The sequence below is a fragment of the Ciconia boyciana genome, chromosome 3 (genome assembly GCF_034638445.1).
Source record: "Ciconia boyciana chromosome 3, ASM3463844v1, whole genome shotgun sequence".
Classification (NCBI taxonomy): domain Eukaryota; kingdom Metazoa; phylum Chordata; class Aves; order Ciconiiformes; family Ciconiidae; genus Ciconia; species Ciconia boyciana.
The window spans coordinates 123,617,361-123,632,771 of NC_132936.1; the positions used below are offsets into that span (position 1 = coordinate 123,617,361).

General features: G+C 45.8%; 1 protein-coding gene across 3 annotated transcripts in view; it reads right to left on the bottom strand.

Moving 5' to 3' along the window:
• Nucleotides 1-15,411, bottom strand: part of BMP2 (bone morphogenetic protein 2) — a 103,309-nt gene that overhangs the window by 9,631 nt on the left and 78,267 nt on the right. The gene's annotated exons all lie outside the window — the stretch shown is intronic.

Consider the following 15,411-nt stretch of genomic DNA (forward strand, 5'->3'; position numbering starts at 1 on the left):
TTTCATACAGCTTAGGAGACTGGGAGCTCACCATGCTTTGGAGCATGGGCCTTCATCTGTCCTCGCGCCACAGGTGCCAGTGTTCGCAGGCCAGATCCACCACTGGTATAAGCTGCCCCAGCCTCCACGAGAGCTTCCTCCTTTTAGCCAGCCCGTTTGAGGAGGTTTGTGATATCCAGAGATGCAGTTACAGGCCACGCTCAGGGCAAGCTGGTCTCATGTTTAGGAGCGAGAACTTGAAGGCGAGCAGCACCCGTTTTCTCCTGGTAACGCTATCAGGAGGAACGGATGGACCATTGCACACAAAGTTGCATCAACAAACAGCAGATGCTGTTTCATTCAGGGTCATGAAGTTATTGAAAATGCAATTTGGGGAATAGTTTAATTTCGTTGAATTTAGGCTAACTTCTAGAGAGGCAAGGAAGTAAGTTATAGGGGTAATTTCAAGGCTCTTCTCAGGACCACCCCTACCCAAACATGGACAGCTTTGTTCTCCCTTTTTCTGTTAATGAGCAAAATCCTCACAGTGGAGTGGGATTGACTCTAGTATTGCTGAAAGAAAAAACTGTCTTTCTCCTGCGAGAAACTCTGCTCTGAAAGGGACTAATAGTTCACAAAGCTAGTGGAAACCAGCAGATTTTGCTCAGCATCAGGACCATTATACAGATTTATTTCAACTGAGGCCCTACCCTAGTTTCCCTTGACATCACATCAAGCTCCTCACAATCCAGCTCTGGATTTTCAGTCATCCATCAGCAAAGGAGCCACTCCCCAGTCTTTTGTAAAAAGCTATCAGTCTCATTTACCTCTAGCCGTATTCATACAGACTTCATTCCTCTTTGCAGGTATTCCCTTATCGACGCTGGCAGCAATGTGTGCACACTACAACAGTGCCAATCATGGCTCAGGCTGAGCTGGATTCTAGGTACTTAACAGGTTTCAATCGTGACCCTACGACACCCAGTCTCTAAAATATAATCTGTCACTCTTACTGATAATAATGCACTTCTAGCCCTGTTTAAAAAGAAGCTGATACTGAAAGAAGCCACTGAACTTCTTGTGTGAGGTAAGGGACAGTTTATGGCTGGGTAAATTGCCTGGCAGGAAGGTTGTGTGGCAACCTGGCAATCGTACCATAACACAGCTGAAGGAGAACGCCTGAGCCCTGTCTTCTAGTCCTCTTTTTAACCATGCTGGCTTGTTTACGTTTGGGTGGTAGATGGGTGGAGCCGTTATTCCAATTTTTGGCTCGTATCCGTCCACTTGGATGTCAACGTAAACTGCCGCAATTATATCATAATCGTGTCCCGCTATTGGAAATGATTAGTCTGTTCATTTTCCATAAATACTGGCTGGCTGGCTTCACCTGGCAGTGGCTGGGAATTGTCATGGCAGATATGAAAGCCCAGAGAATATGGGGATTCATAACTTCATGTGAGTTATGGTGTTTTCCAGGTGGCAAAGTCTAACAAGACTATGCTATTGGATTTAGACATAAACAGGATACCGGAGGAGAAATGTCAGCTTTTAGACTGGGATTCAGGTAGCAATAGAGAAAGCACAGGTATTTCAAGGCAAGGGCAGTCTTTCTGTGCTATTTTAGTCAGAAAGTGAATTTCTTACTAAAATAAGCCCCAAACCAATGGGGGAACTTTTACATTTCAGATGAAAGTTCAAAAATATCCAGGCTTTATAATTAAATAGCACTTCCCATTCCTACCTCTCCACCATGGCAGCCTTTGCTCTTCCGTACCCACCAGTTCCAGCGGGTGGAACCAAATGTAAAATGTAGCCCAGTGTATTAACTTCAAGGCTATTTATTCTACAAGTGAGCTCTAATTCCAAATAATACTGATGCCAACCTTTTTTTTCCCCGGGACTCAGGCATACAACACACTTTCCTCTATTGGAGCTCATCATTCCATAACTCCAGAAATTGCAATATAAACCTTGGCTACTATGCGCGCTTCAACTTGAAAACCCAGCAGTGATCTGGGATTTTAATTCAAGCAAATTTGAAAGTGGATTAGAAATAGGATCCAGCTGCATCTCTAATAGTCAAAAGAAAAATTAGCAGAACATTGGAGCTGAAATGAACTCTGTCTTTCTTTTAGCTTTTTTCCTCCTTTTCGCTTTAGAAGAGGAATTACATAGACCTAAAATACCATAATTAAATTGTCATTTGTTCCTTACCTTGGTAGAAGCTCTGCCTAGCTGAACACATCTCAGTTTCCATCCTAAGCATTTACCTACAGCACAGGGTTGGGGAAGGGGGAGGTTTATTACTTGTTTTAAGAAATGAGAAATCAGAGGCATGCACAGTCTGTCTGTTATAGTCTTCAGCGAGCGTGCTGCCAGGCTCTACAGGTTATACATCATTAGCGCACAGAGTGTCCAGGAGAGCCCAAGCTTGTGCAGGTGTGTTGGCAAAGCTTGCACCGCTTCCCTCCCTCCTCCCTCTCCACTGCACTTCCAGCAAGCTGATACTTGAAACTCGATGTGGCAAAATCACAGAGAGCTCTTCTAAAGTTTGTTAGCTCGAAGCTCACCCAGCAGACGTGACTACGAGATGGCGCGTGGAACCTGGAAGGGACTCACTGGAAAAACAAAACCATTGAGTCAAAAGCTTAGTGTGTTTTTCCATGATTGTATGAAAAAAAGTGCATGTGTGTTTTTTTTAAGCACTTTCAGATATTAGAAGTTTAGTGAACACAGAGACAGCTTTTTTTTTTTTTTTTCTTCTTTTCCCCTGCCCTTGAACTTTTGGAATGACTATAGGGAATATATTCCAGCCTGTTTTCAATGACCCATTCATATGGTGGTTTTATTTCAGCTTTTCCCAAAAGGGAGCAAGCTTCATTCGATCTCTGCTCCTGGCATTAGCTGCCATTATTTGCGCATCCCGCTCAGATAATCAATAAAATGGATGGCATCTGAAAATAATTACACACACAGCTCTTCCCCAGCTTCCAAGATGGAGACAGAAGCTGGGAAAGGAGCCTTTGCATATTCAGCACTTGTTAAAAGAATGAAATATAGCACTGCGTGTTATTGTTGTATCCTGAAACCTGGGCATTCAGCAGCAGTTTCTTTTGACGTTGCGTAGCACTCTGGCCGAACAGCACCTGATCGCAAAGCTAATAATCTTTCCCATCCTTCCTGGCTTTGCTAGAAAAGTTGTCCTGTCTGCTTGTACAGCACGCCAAAGGGCAAGAACTGTCAAATGGGTTGCAAATATAACAGTGGCGTCTGTGGCCTCCCTTAGGGAGGAAAGATCTGGCCAAGTTCAGCATCCTCCTTTGTTTAGGGGACACCACCACAGTTGCATTTTTACAGCCAGATGTCCTGGCCCCTAGCTAGAGTGTGGCGACAAGTGGGTGGCCTGTGCAAGGCACGGTGTCTCTCTGTAGCATGGGATGAGTTTTTCCAGACAAAATTGTGTTCAAACCCCCAGTTAAAATGGCGAGGCTCTGTCTTTATACTGCTCATGACGACGCCACCTTTACATGTCCGTAAAGCTGTTATTGCCTGCTGAAGAACCTGATTGAGGTTCTCCATCACCTGATGGAGTCCTACCAGCCAGGAAAGTACGTGAGTCATCTTCTATTTGAAGATATTTAATGACTATTTTAGGAGGTTTGTAGCTTCAACCTCCCTTCTTGCAATGGCTAAGATGAACCACTGGCGTGAACTTGAGCATTTCCAGCCTAAACAGCAGCTGCACCAGGTACCAACACAGGGCCTCTGAACTGAGCAGGTGGTAGGAAAAGGAGAGGCACAGATTTTGCCAGGGCAAGTTGCAACTGCGGAGTAAGGCTTTGTCCTTTCACTCCTGCAGCTCTGGAGAAGCTTTGTGCACTGCTGTCACAGCGGGGACTAGATCCTGGCTATGACCCTACACAGGTTTTAATGGTCTTTCCTAAGACTCTGCTCATGGCCTCCATTGAAGCCAAGAAGAGAGGTGAGGTGGAGCAGTGGTCTGACCCAGTGTGGCCATTCCTACGTATTTAATTTATACCTTTCTTTCTTGAACTGCAGAGCCAGGAGGAATGCTATGGCTGTAGAGCCAGGAAAAGCTGTGATGTCTGCAAGAGCTGGCAGCTGGGGACATCCGGAGTTTGGCAGCTGCCTCCCCAAAAATGAGCTAAGGACATCAAGCAACTCCCTGCTCCCAGCTGTTGGGTGCCAGCAGGGCACATATCCGGACAGCAACTATTACAGGGGAGCAATTATTTTTGGCCACTACTACAGGGTCTCTGCTATCTCCTGATCTAGGCAGCAAGCAGAAGTGTTTGTTCATGGCCTGCTCCATTATCCATCCCCAGCTTTTCTCCGTGGCGGTACGTTGTTTGCGATGCTGTTTAAATCCTCCTGCCAGCCCCAACAATGCCTCATGCAACCCCAGCGTGTCGGGAGCTTCCAGGCTGCAGAAAAACCAATCCTGCTCAGCCCAGCTCTGTTTGTTGCAAAGTGTTTGCTTAGCGATTAACTCATGCATGGACATACACAGCCATAAATCTCTAGGTTGTCTCACAGCCTTTTCATTCAATTAAGTCTGTTGACTTAGTCTCATTTTGAGCAGTAACTGGATTTAGATAAGGCAGTGGAAACCAAAACATTGATTGTGTGATTTCTGGCCCAGCCAGTATGTTGATCTGAAGGGAATGTTTGTACCGGTGATAACCGAGGTAGTGCAGTAATTAGGACAAAGTAATTTGGTGCAAAGACTTCTGTAAAGCAAAAACGCTCTGCATTAAGTACAAGCACTGGCCAGAGGAAACAAAGGGAGCTGCCTGCCTCCACAAACTCCCTCTTTGCCTCGCTTGATGTGCCATGCTGCGAACGGCGATAGAAGAGCCATGTGATGGAAGAGGCCATGGTCTGTCTGAAGGAGCGGTCATGGTTGGGCTGGGGCTGGGAGCTCCCACCCGGTGAAGGGGCTGTGCTGGAGCCCAAGGGATACAACCGGGACTGCTCCTCTGAAGCCAGCAAAGCTCTACAGGGGTGTAAGAATTTGGGATTTAGCCAGTTACTCTCTGTCAGCAATAGACCAAATTTATTCTGGGATAATTTCTCCCCACAAGCTGTAGGGCATGAATTTACACTTAGTTCCTTAGGGGCTTGATCTGCCCAACATGAACCAGCCCTCATCACACACAGCCCTGGGAAGAGGAGATGCAGGTGGCACACCCTCAGCACCTCCATTCCTTAGAAGACAGGTGGCCCAGATGGAAAAATCCTCTATACTACAGTGGCTGACGGCTCCCTGTATAAGCAAGATAAAAGAAAGCTCTTCTATTTGCAAGCATACGTTTTTGTGATGCACTCCTGCATCTTCTACTGCTTACACACTATAGTCAGAAAACACATTAGGAAACATATATTGTTATATATTTGTCAAAAGCATGTTTCAATGCCTGACTTTTTTGGTCACATGCTTTTCCGGATAACTTTTAAGCTAACAGGGAGCACAGGGTATTCCTGACATCCTGCAAATCTTCAGCAAGGAGCACGGAAGAAGAGTGCAGAAAAAGACAGTGAGAAGACATTACTTCCTACGCGCATGAGATAAGGTACGCCATTGGAAGATAGCAAAGGTATTACTGACATTGTCTTTCTTTTTTCTTATAGTAGGAAGGGTTTCTTCCTCAAATTATCCTTTGTTTCCTTCTGGCATGCGTCTGACATTTGTCTGTGACATAAGGCAATCATTCTAGCTTGTTGCACTTTGAGAACTGCTAATGGACATTGAAAGGGGACAAATACATTGTCGGTGGTTCACAATGGGCTGCGTGCCACCTTGGCACATATATTCCTCCGAACAGCACAACTTCACCACTGGAGGAAGAGAGGAATGTGTTGCTTCAAAGGACTTTTCTTCCCAGTTCCTCCCACCCTGCTTGTTTCCCTTTTGGGCCCTGCAGCACTTTTCATAGAGGTGACGTTGGAAGCAACGTGAAACCAGTGTTTATTGAGAAAAGTGCTGCGCCCATGTGCATCCCATGGGGTGGTGATGGGGAGGAGGTGCTAAGCACCTCCAAACGTCGAGCCAATACTTCACGTCATCACTCCTGGTTTGGAATGGCAATAATACCGACCAGCCTCGGTGGTAATACGCTGCTATGTGCGCTTACAGTCCTGCTCCTTATTCAGTCTTCCTATATGGAGCACACCGGCATATGGGAAGAGGATGTTTTAGTGCACTCAGACTCAGCACTTCTATCAGTGACTTGGACAGTGGAGTGCTTTCTTGCACCGGGACGTTGCAAGAGTGGTGGAAGTGCATCACGCACTGTAGACTCACCCCCTTGCTCCCCATGCAGACAGCCGCTGTTTCTGTCACAGCCGCTGCTGTGACAGAACAAGCGTGTTAAGATTTGCTTCCTTTGGGCTGTAAAGGCAGTAGCTGCTGTGCTCCTGTCACCCAGCGATGTGCAGGACCCCACGACGCAGCTGAGCACACAGCAGCGGAGCCATGCCCAGCACAGGGCTCTGCCCTGGCACGGCGGGTTAGCACAACACAGCGTGCAGCTCCTGGGACCCAAGCAAGTGGCTGCGCGTGTCTGTACACACACACACACGCAAACACTTAATTGTTGGCAACTTAACATATATTAAACATCTTCTGGTAGCGATGAAAGATGGCATCCTCCCAGAGTTTTGCATACCTGTGAGCTAATCGGCCCTTTGTGTGAAAGCGTAGGTGGGGACTCTTCTAACAATACAAAGTTGATTAGCTCATCATCTTGGCTTTAGGGGCATACTGATGTGCCCATCCTGCTTTCAGAGCTATGAATAATCCAGCTTTGCTGCTGTCCTCTTACAAAAAAAAAGGAGAGAGAGTAGTTTCAGGGCTTGGTACTCAAGCCTGTTTCTCGGTACAGGGGATGAGTAGGTATTTGCCTATTATTCACTGGTATCTCTCTTGGCTTTAGGTCTCCTTTGGAAAGCTGTTGGTATCAGAAATGATATTTATCTGACAGAAATAATTGCTATTTTTCAACCATTGATGGGAATTACATCCTTGAAGATTAGGTGTGAGTGAGCCACTATCAAAGTGAGAGGACCATCCACAGAAGTCTGTGCTGGTCACCGTTCATTTAAATCTCTGTTAACAGTTTGGATGGCAGAGGAGATAGGGCTCTTACGGTAGGTTAAAATAACAAAATAGACTGGGATCCTAACTTTGAGAGGGGAGGGGGATTGATTTTAAATGTTCTGAATAAACTTTAGAGATAGTCTTACATGAAAAAGAAAGCGCATAATTAAATACACATAAGGAACCAAGTCATGGTACTGGCAATATGCTAGGGGAGCTGGTAGAGGACAAGCTCAAATATAAGTCCACCGTGTGATGCTGTGGCCAGAAAGATACTTGTTACTCAAAAAGGTATTAAGAGCACCCTTTGTGTGGAGGTCATTCTGGTGCTGGAGAGGCCCAGACCACAGACCGGCGCTCCATAGTACAAATGAAGATGTAAACACACGAGGAAGTCTGGAGGAGAGTCACAGGACTGATAAGAGGTTTCAAAAAATGTGACCTGTAAGGATTTTTTTTTTTTTTTAAATTGAATTTGTTTAGTCTAGAAAAGACTGAGGACAGTTATGAGAGACTTCACATGTGAAGACAGTAGCTGAAAGGGGTACGGTGATTACTGGGTCTATTTGCATGGGGAGGGACAAGATCTAGTTGGCTTTATTTGCAGGAAAACAGAGGAGATGACAGTTTAGAAAAGCTCTATCCGTAAAGAGAGGGAGATGCTGGAACTGATGGCGTCTACGCGTCTACGCCATCAGTAGGCTTTGGGATCTCCTCTGTTTCATCAGAGGCTTCATCAGATCACAGGCTTTGGGATCTCCATTCCTGGGAGTGTCCAAGAGTTTAAACTGACGTACAACAGGATTGGCATAGGCACGGGCACAGAAAGATGCAGGAGGGTCTCTCCATATCTGCATGCCTTTGCTCAAACCCATTCTTCAGGGTTTGTTGCTTTGGTGGCGGTAGCAGAAGGCATGTTGGACGCAAGTTTGGTTGCTAAAGCGGAAAACATGCTGATAGGTGGGTACGTTTGCACAGAAAATGTTGATAAGACAGGAAAAATGATATTGTTGTCAGAAACAGCAGCCAAAAGTTTTAGATGTTCTGCTTCAAAAAAGTGTATTTAAGGAAAATGGATCCTTTGGCAAAAACAGAGCCTTTTATCCAGTAAAAGATTTAGATGGAAAAATTTGTAATGAGCTCTGTAGATTAGCAGCCCAGCAAAATCCCAAGACACCTGAAGTGTAATTAGTGATACTGGAAATGGTTACTTTTCGCCATTCAGGATTAAGGAGAGATAACACAGCACCTCTGTATGCAATGGAAAGATGGGTAAAGAGATTGTCAGGGGAGCCTGAGAGTAGTTTCACCTGCAAAAAAGGCAATACGTGAATAAATATCCAGAAAGGCTCTGTGCAGTAACTTGCCAAATTAAGAGGGAAATGGTATCTCTCACAAAGTCAAGGAAGGACTGTGGTTAAGGGATGAGAGTCAGAAACCCAGCATTCAAAAACTGCTAGTTCTCATAAAGCCTGCACTTATATGTATTCAATCCAGGAAACTGGTTAGTGGGATGTGAAACTACCATATGTTTTTGCAGATGCTACAAGTATGTGTGCTTTCCTTATGTATATATGCTTTATACCCACTTTTGAAAATGGGTCAAAGCCTTCCAGTGCTCCAGGAGGAAAACTCTTGAGAATTTACAGATCTGAGATGCTGTGATTAATGTTTCTGGACAGCAATTTCACTTTCCCCTATTGAGGCTTGGAAAAACAGAGGAGAGTGCAACAGGAGATCCACACCAAAGATCGAGGCAGACACATCTGCCTGGCTGTCAGATTTCACGCCAACAAATTGGAAGAAAATTAAAAAACCCAGGCCAGATCTGGTCCTTGCTCTGGGATTGCAGAGAGGTCTGAAAGGCTCCTACACAGGTATTTATGCTTGGCATAAAACCACCATGGAAACTCCTGTGTTTCTCTCTCGGCTTTTGCCATCCCTTTAATAGAAATATGTCAAGCGAATATGAAGGAATGAGATCTTCTTGTTAAAATAGTCTTGAGTCTGTATCGCTTCAGTTAAGAGGAGGGGGCAATGTCCACCTCTGCCCACCACAGCTCACCAGCTGCCCTTCCAAACTCTTCAAATTGCAGCCTCACAGCTTAAATCAGCAGTCCTGCAAGCGTGGGAGACAGGGGACCATAAATGCCCAAAAGTAGGGTTTTTCTCCAAAGCCCTGAGGCGATTTGCACCCTGAGACACCATCCTTCTGTCAAGCATGGAGGATGAGATACCTTCATCATCATGTTGCTCTTAATTTTAATTTCCAGTACAAATAGCCCCAAACCACTGTGGAGTGGGGGCAATATGACACTGCCAGATGATTACACATTGCCTCTTAATACAAAGCCAATTGTGTTTATACTCCATTACTCAGTTCCAAATTACAAGCCTTATCTCACAGGAAGCTTGGGATGGCTCTATAGTTTCAGAAACCTCATGGTAAAAGGGTCAGTTTTTAAATATAGTATTTTCCAGAAAGACTCTCTTAAGAATATAGTGCTGTTCAAATCCTCTGCTTCCTTTAATGCTATTTTCAGGTTGGTTTTTTTTCAAATTAAACATTAGGCTTAGCAACATGCATGTGATGTTAGATTAAAGGGACAAGGCTTGGGTTTTCCGTGTCCGTCCAGAAATAGCTATTCCCTGGGTGGGCCAGGTGAAGGCGAGCAAGGTTATTGTCACACGACTTCCCCCAGCTTTCTGGGTGGGGGAGAGAGAGAGATGTCTGGCTGCTTGCAGAAAAGTCTGGCCAAAAGCATCGGGCCACATCCTTTGTGGAGGTAAATCAACATTGTCTGAGTGGCACTTCTGGAACCATGACTATTTTCATCAGGATCAGGCCTTTTACATATGGTGAGGAAGTGGTAAAGATCACAAAGGGAGGGGAAGATATACATGCATGGCAATAATTGCAAAAAGCGATGGGGTTTTCCTATGTAGGTGGTGTCATTTTCTCTGAAGAATTAAAGCGTGGCTTTCCCAGCACTCTTTCCCTTTAAGGAGACATGCTGAGCAGCGCGTCCTGATAAGACAACAAGCCCAGATGCCCAGAGGAAGAACAGTGTTGTTGTGAAGACACAGGCCCAAAAGGCAAAATGTCTGGATTTTATTTGCAGCTCTGCCACAAACTTCCTGGATGATCGTAGCCAAGTTAACCAGGTCCGTTTTTTTCAAGCGGCGTCTGTGCCCTTTCTGCATATGCATGAAGCGTACATTCACTGTTCAGGGCTTTGCGCAAAAGTCCAAGAAATGCAAAGCTGCAAAGAAACGCTGCCGCCTACGCGCTGCCCTGGTTTCCCTAGGCGAAGGGTGATGATCTAGTGAAGCCGCTGGATCCCTGCCAGCAGGGATTTGGATCCAGAAACAGGCAAGAGCATCAGAGCAGCTGTGCTGCTCCGGGTCAAAGCCCACCTTGCCCGATGGCCCATTGCTGGCAGACGGCGGAAGTAGGCCCCGGGGAGGAAAGCAAAATCAGGGTGAGCGGAGCTGGACGCATCCACGCTGTGCTTTCCCAGCCTCTAACCATTCAAGGCACGGGGACTTCCAGAGCTAGGAGTGGTTCGTATGAATTTAGCAACCCTCAAAGGATTTCTAAACCTGGGAGCATGAGTAGTCCAGGACAAGCTCTCAGGGCACCTTGGGATTTTTAGCTTCCTTGGAGCAGGACTCGTTTCTTCAGCTCTGCATCAGACCTACTGGGTCACACGGGGCTTTTGTAGCTGCTACAAAGGACAGCCTTCCCATCGCTGTGTCAGCTCCCTGCCTCTCACAAGGAAGTGATGCCGCCTGCCAGGGAGTTGAGGCTAAATACACTGATGTTTCCTTGTGCCTTGGAAGGGAAGAGAAGCCTAGAAAGAATTATTGTTGTGATATATAGGAGCTTTGCCAGTACAATGCCCTGTAATAACAGCTACTCTTCCTTCAGGTCATTAAGTTACCAATTTTTTAGTACTCTTGCTCATGACAAGTAGATCTTGAGTTTAAAGAGATGCTTTCCTTCTCTTTCCTTTTTCCTGACTTAATAAATTTGGAGATTTTCTTTCTTTAAGGCAGTGTATCCAAATATCCCTGGTTTAAATTGTCATCTCCCGGATCTTTCCTCAAAGGAGCCATAAGGCTGTAACCAGATAACCGACGCGTTTGTGCCCTGTCTCCCTGGCTCAGTGAGAACCGAAGCATGAGGAAATACTCTGAGGGGCACTACAGATGATGAAACTGGATTTAGAATAAAGGTAGGTCTGTCTGCTCTCAGAGACAGTCTCGCATCCGCTTTGCCCACACCCCATGAGCAAGCTACACCCTGGAAGCTACAGAGCTGAGTTAGAGTGGTGGTGGGTTGAGCTTTCACCCCAGCTTGTGGTGGGGTTCACACATCTGGGCTCAGGGCAGCGTTAACGTGGCTACACAGCTTCCGTCTGGAGATGGCTTTTGTCCAGTTGGCTGAGAAGGGGACTGGATTGACAGGCAGCTGTTTGCATCGGCCAGTGTAGACATGCCCAAATTCTCCTGATGTGCTACTGGAGGGTACTCAGATATTACAGTGATGAGGGCAGTCTGAGAACCTGTTTAGACCAGAATATGGGTTTCAGTGGCAGTTTTCTGGCTGATTAATTGGGTGACTTTGTGCAAGTCTCAACTTGCTGTTGCCCTATCCAATAAATGGGAATAGCAGCATTTGCCTCCCTTCGTAAAACACTTTGAGGTCTATGGATAATCCTCCTCCTTTTTCCCACCCATGATGATGGGACCAAGTGGAATCTTACGACACATTGAGTTTCTGTGGTCTAGCGTTTGCCAAGCATTTGAAAATGACTCTTTGGCTTGAGTTTACAATGTCTATGATTGCCACGTGGTTTCTCATGGCAGCTCCTAGTTGAAATCAGGTCACTATACAACTGAAAATGCATGGGATTAGGAGAGAAACTGAAGCAGTCATCAGGAGTATACAGACCCATGATGACCTAAGTGTCCTGCCTGGGGCACCCTGCAAGCAGTAACCACACACATCAATAATCTCGTCAATAACCTACGACATTTAAGAGTGGAAAACTCTAAACAAGAGAAGATTCCTCTTGACCACCATAGCGCTCTCTCCATTACCCAATAAGCTGTGCGTGCAGTAGACAGAGCTAGAGAAATACATCTCCATTGGGCACCCGGAGATGTTCTCACAGCATGATGTTCAACATTTTGAATTCAAGGAGCTGTGTGCTGCTGTGGACAACTGACATTTTAGGACACAGTTTCTTTTTTCCCTGGATTTTCCTTGGCCAGGGATGTTTTCTCCTACTCTGGATGTAAGCCCATTCTGAGATCTCATCCCTAGCAGGTACCAAAGGGGTGTGTTACTGAGGTCACGCTCTTTTTTACAGTGATCTGCAAGAAAACCTAAATCATTGCAAATAAACCTTACAAGTGACTTGGGAATTGGAGAAGAGAGTAAATAGTTAAGAAAACAGGTCACTGATATACAGAGATCTTCCCAAAGAACATTGCAAGGCAGTACGAGCCTTGAAGAGCCAGGAAACCAGCAGAGATTTGTATCAGGCAGCGTGATCTAATGAGCTTACAGAAGCGAGGCTAAGGGATGGCTTGATCACAATCTCTAAGTACAAGAGGAAGAGAAATGTGGAAATGAGGCAGATGTATACAGAAATCTTATGGCTGAAACTTAAAGCTGAACATTTTTTACTTTTTGTGGGGAGGGGGAACAGGAGCAGTAGCTAACTTCAGAATAATGCTCCAAGGCTTCTGTAATAGCTCCTGTAGTCCCCGAGCGGCTGGGGGGCAGGTGTTTAAAAAAATAAGCTGTAGGTCTAAGAGGAATGAACTGGAGGGTGTCTGATGGCCTTTGCCACATGAGGTACCAGATTATGTGGTCTTCCTGAGTCCTACAGTTTGTGAGCCAGTGTTTTGGATGTCTTCGGCCACAGTAACATAAAAGACAACTCCCTCTTCACGTCTTGCCAAACACTGAGAAGAACTGGTGAGGGTAAAAGCACTTGGGAGGAAATAGTGTTTTAAGACTCCCTCAACTGCAAATAGCATGAGCTATTTGGGGTAGCTTGAGCTACCTCTTTTCTTGTTCTTTGCCCGCACTGTATCATTACAGGATGACAACATCAGGCTTACCTGCTAGCATTTCTCCCTTTAAACCAGAAAAAAACCAAGTAACATAACAAGAGCTCATCAGTGAGCGCAAATAAAAGGCTGCTCTACAGGCTGCTGCAATTTCCCGGAGCAGCACTCGGGGTCTGCTCCTTGGACCAGGGGTGTGAGGGACTCGGCACCTGGCTGGACTGGACCCAGTGGCTGTGTATTTCATGAGTCCTATCAGATATGATCTGTCCATACACAAGCCATGTTTTACTTATAAAGTAAATTGCATTACATGGGCTATAATGTACATTTTCAAAGGGGACCCACCTTAAAAACATTTTGTTTAATAAAATAACTTAATTAGAAGAGAGCTTCTGGCTGATGTGGTTGAGGCTGTGATAATTTTTCCTTCTCAAATCATTTTCTCTGTTTATTATACTTAATTATAGTGTAATTATGTATCCATCCTCTAGGCAAATTATGCAATCAGAAAATGTGAGTGGTTCATTTGCCACTGCTGTTGGGACCAGTGTTTACATCCCTAGTATAAAATATGAGCATCATTTCTATTATTTATAGTATATACGTATATACATATATATAAAAGATGTTTCACACAGAATGAAGAATCGGTGTAAATATTTTATTTGCCATCATTTTTGCATCATCCACCTAAATCATTTGTGGCCTGCTAATAATGAAACTATCCAAAGCTCAGATAGGTAAAATCTTTACACCCTACCATGAGTTTTCTCCAACACAAAACATACACAGCCGAGGAACATGCAAGTTCCACAATTTAGCTTTAATTTGGGGGGGAGGATTATTGTTACTTCTAAGAGCTTTTTTTGCATTTCACTTTCTAATATTCTGGCCAGAATTTCTTAGCGCAATGAGAGAGAAAGGAACCCCACAATATTCGGTTACAGGATAGATTTGTAGATTTGTGTTCAAGTCATGGGTTCAGACTAATCTTTTTTCTCCCGTGTGCTTCCTGAACCTTCTAGCCACGGCAGCACTGCCTTTTACAGGCTAGGCTATTCTCCCTCTTGTTTTTCTTGATGGGAGTTGACAGATCGTGTTTGAACATAGTGAAAGATGAAGCCAAGTGTCCAACTCTTGAAAACCCTTTTGAGATTGATGTTTTCTCCTGCTTTGGGCAGCTCTCAGCATGAATACAAACCGGATTCCCACCTGGCAATTTCAGCTTCTCTTCATGCGCTTATTTTGCAGAGATGAGGCCACTCGCACCAACAGAGCAGGCAGGGAAGAAAACGCATCTGTTGGTGAAGCTCAGCCCAGCTCTGTTGGCATCAAGCTCCCATGTTTATTAGAGCTGGCAAAGAGGTGAGGCATCCATGCAAAATGGCAAGCCTACCTAACTGTCACCTGGCCAGCCCCACAGCTGATGGAAATCTGGATAACTATTTGATCTACCCCGTTTTCCCCCCGCTGGGGAGCTGGCCCTGCCTTTCACAGTGTCGCTCATCTGCATAGACTCTCCACGAGTGTCTTGCAAACACGCCTTTGCAGGAAATAAAAGGCCTCAGCGTGGTCTAGCTTCCACCTCGTTCCCTGCAGGCGAGCTAGTATTTTTATGAAGAGCCAACGTTTCTCAGCCACGTAGGCAAAACTGAATTTTGCCACACCGCAGCTGAAGGGCCAGGACTTGCCTGGGGAGCGGAGCGGTGGGGAGGCTGGGGTAGAGCTGGGGTGGCACAGCTGGGTGGGGAGAGACAGGAATGTGGGACCTGGGGAGGGGGGCAATGGAAAAGCCAGGAGCGGGGGTCCCCCAGACGGAGTTAGCAACCCAGGGAAGGAGAAATAAGACAATTCCTGATCATTCTCACCAGCCCTGCAGCTCCCCCATGCAGACAGCGGCCTCAAACAGCCTTTCCCTCTCCCCACCCTCAAAACGCAACCACTGCCCCATTCCTCTCTCTCCCCGAGAAGAGAGCTGTCAGTTGTGGTCTCTGAGGGAAAGGCGCTACCCAGCCAGCCTGGGATAAAGCTATGGAGCAGAGAATCAAAGCCCAGATCCAGGCAGATACTTTGTGGTAACCTAAGATCCAATAAAAATCCGGGGAAATTTTTCAAAGGAGCCAGCAAATACTCCCAAGTAGGTGCTGTTGCTCCATCCTGACCTGCTGACCCGCTGGGGAGGCTGCGCGTTCGTTCACACACGCAGGTAGGCCAAAACAGCCAAA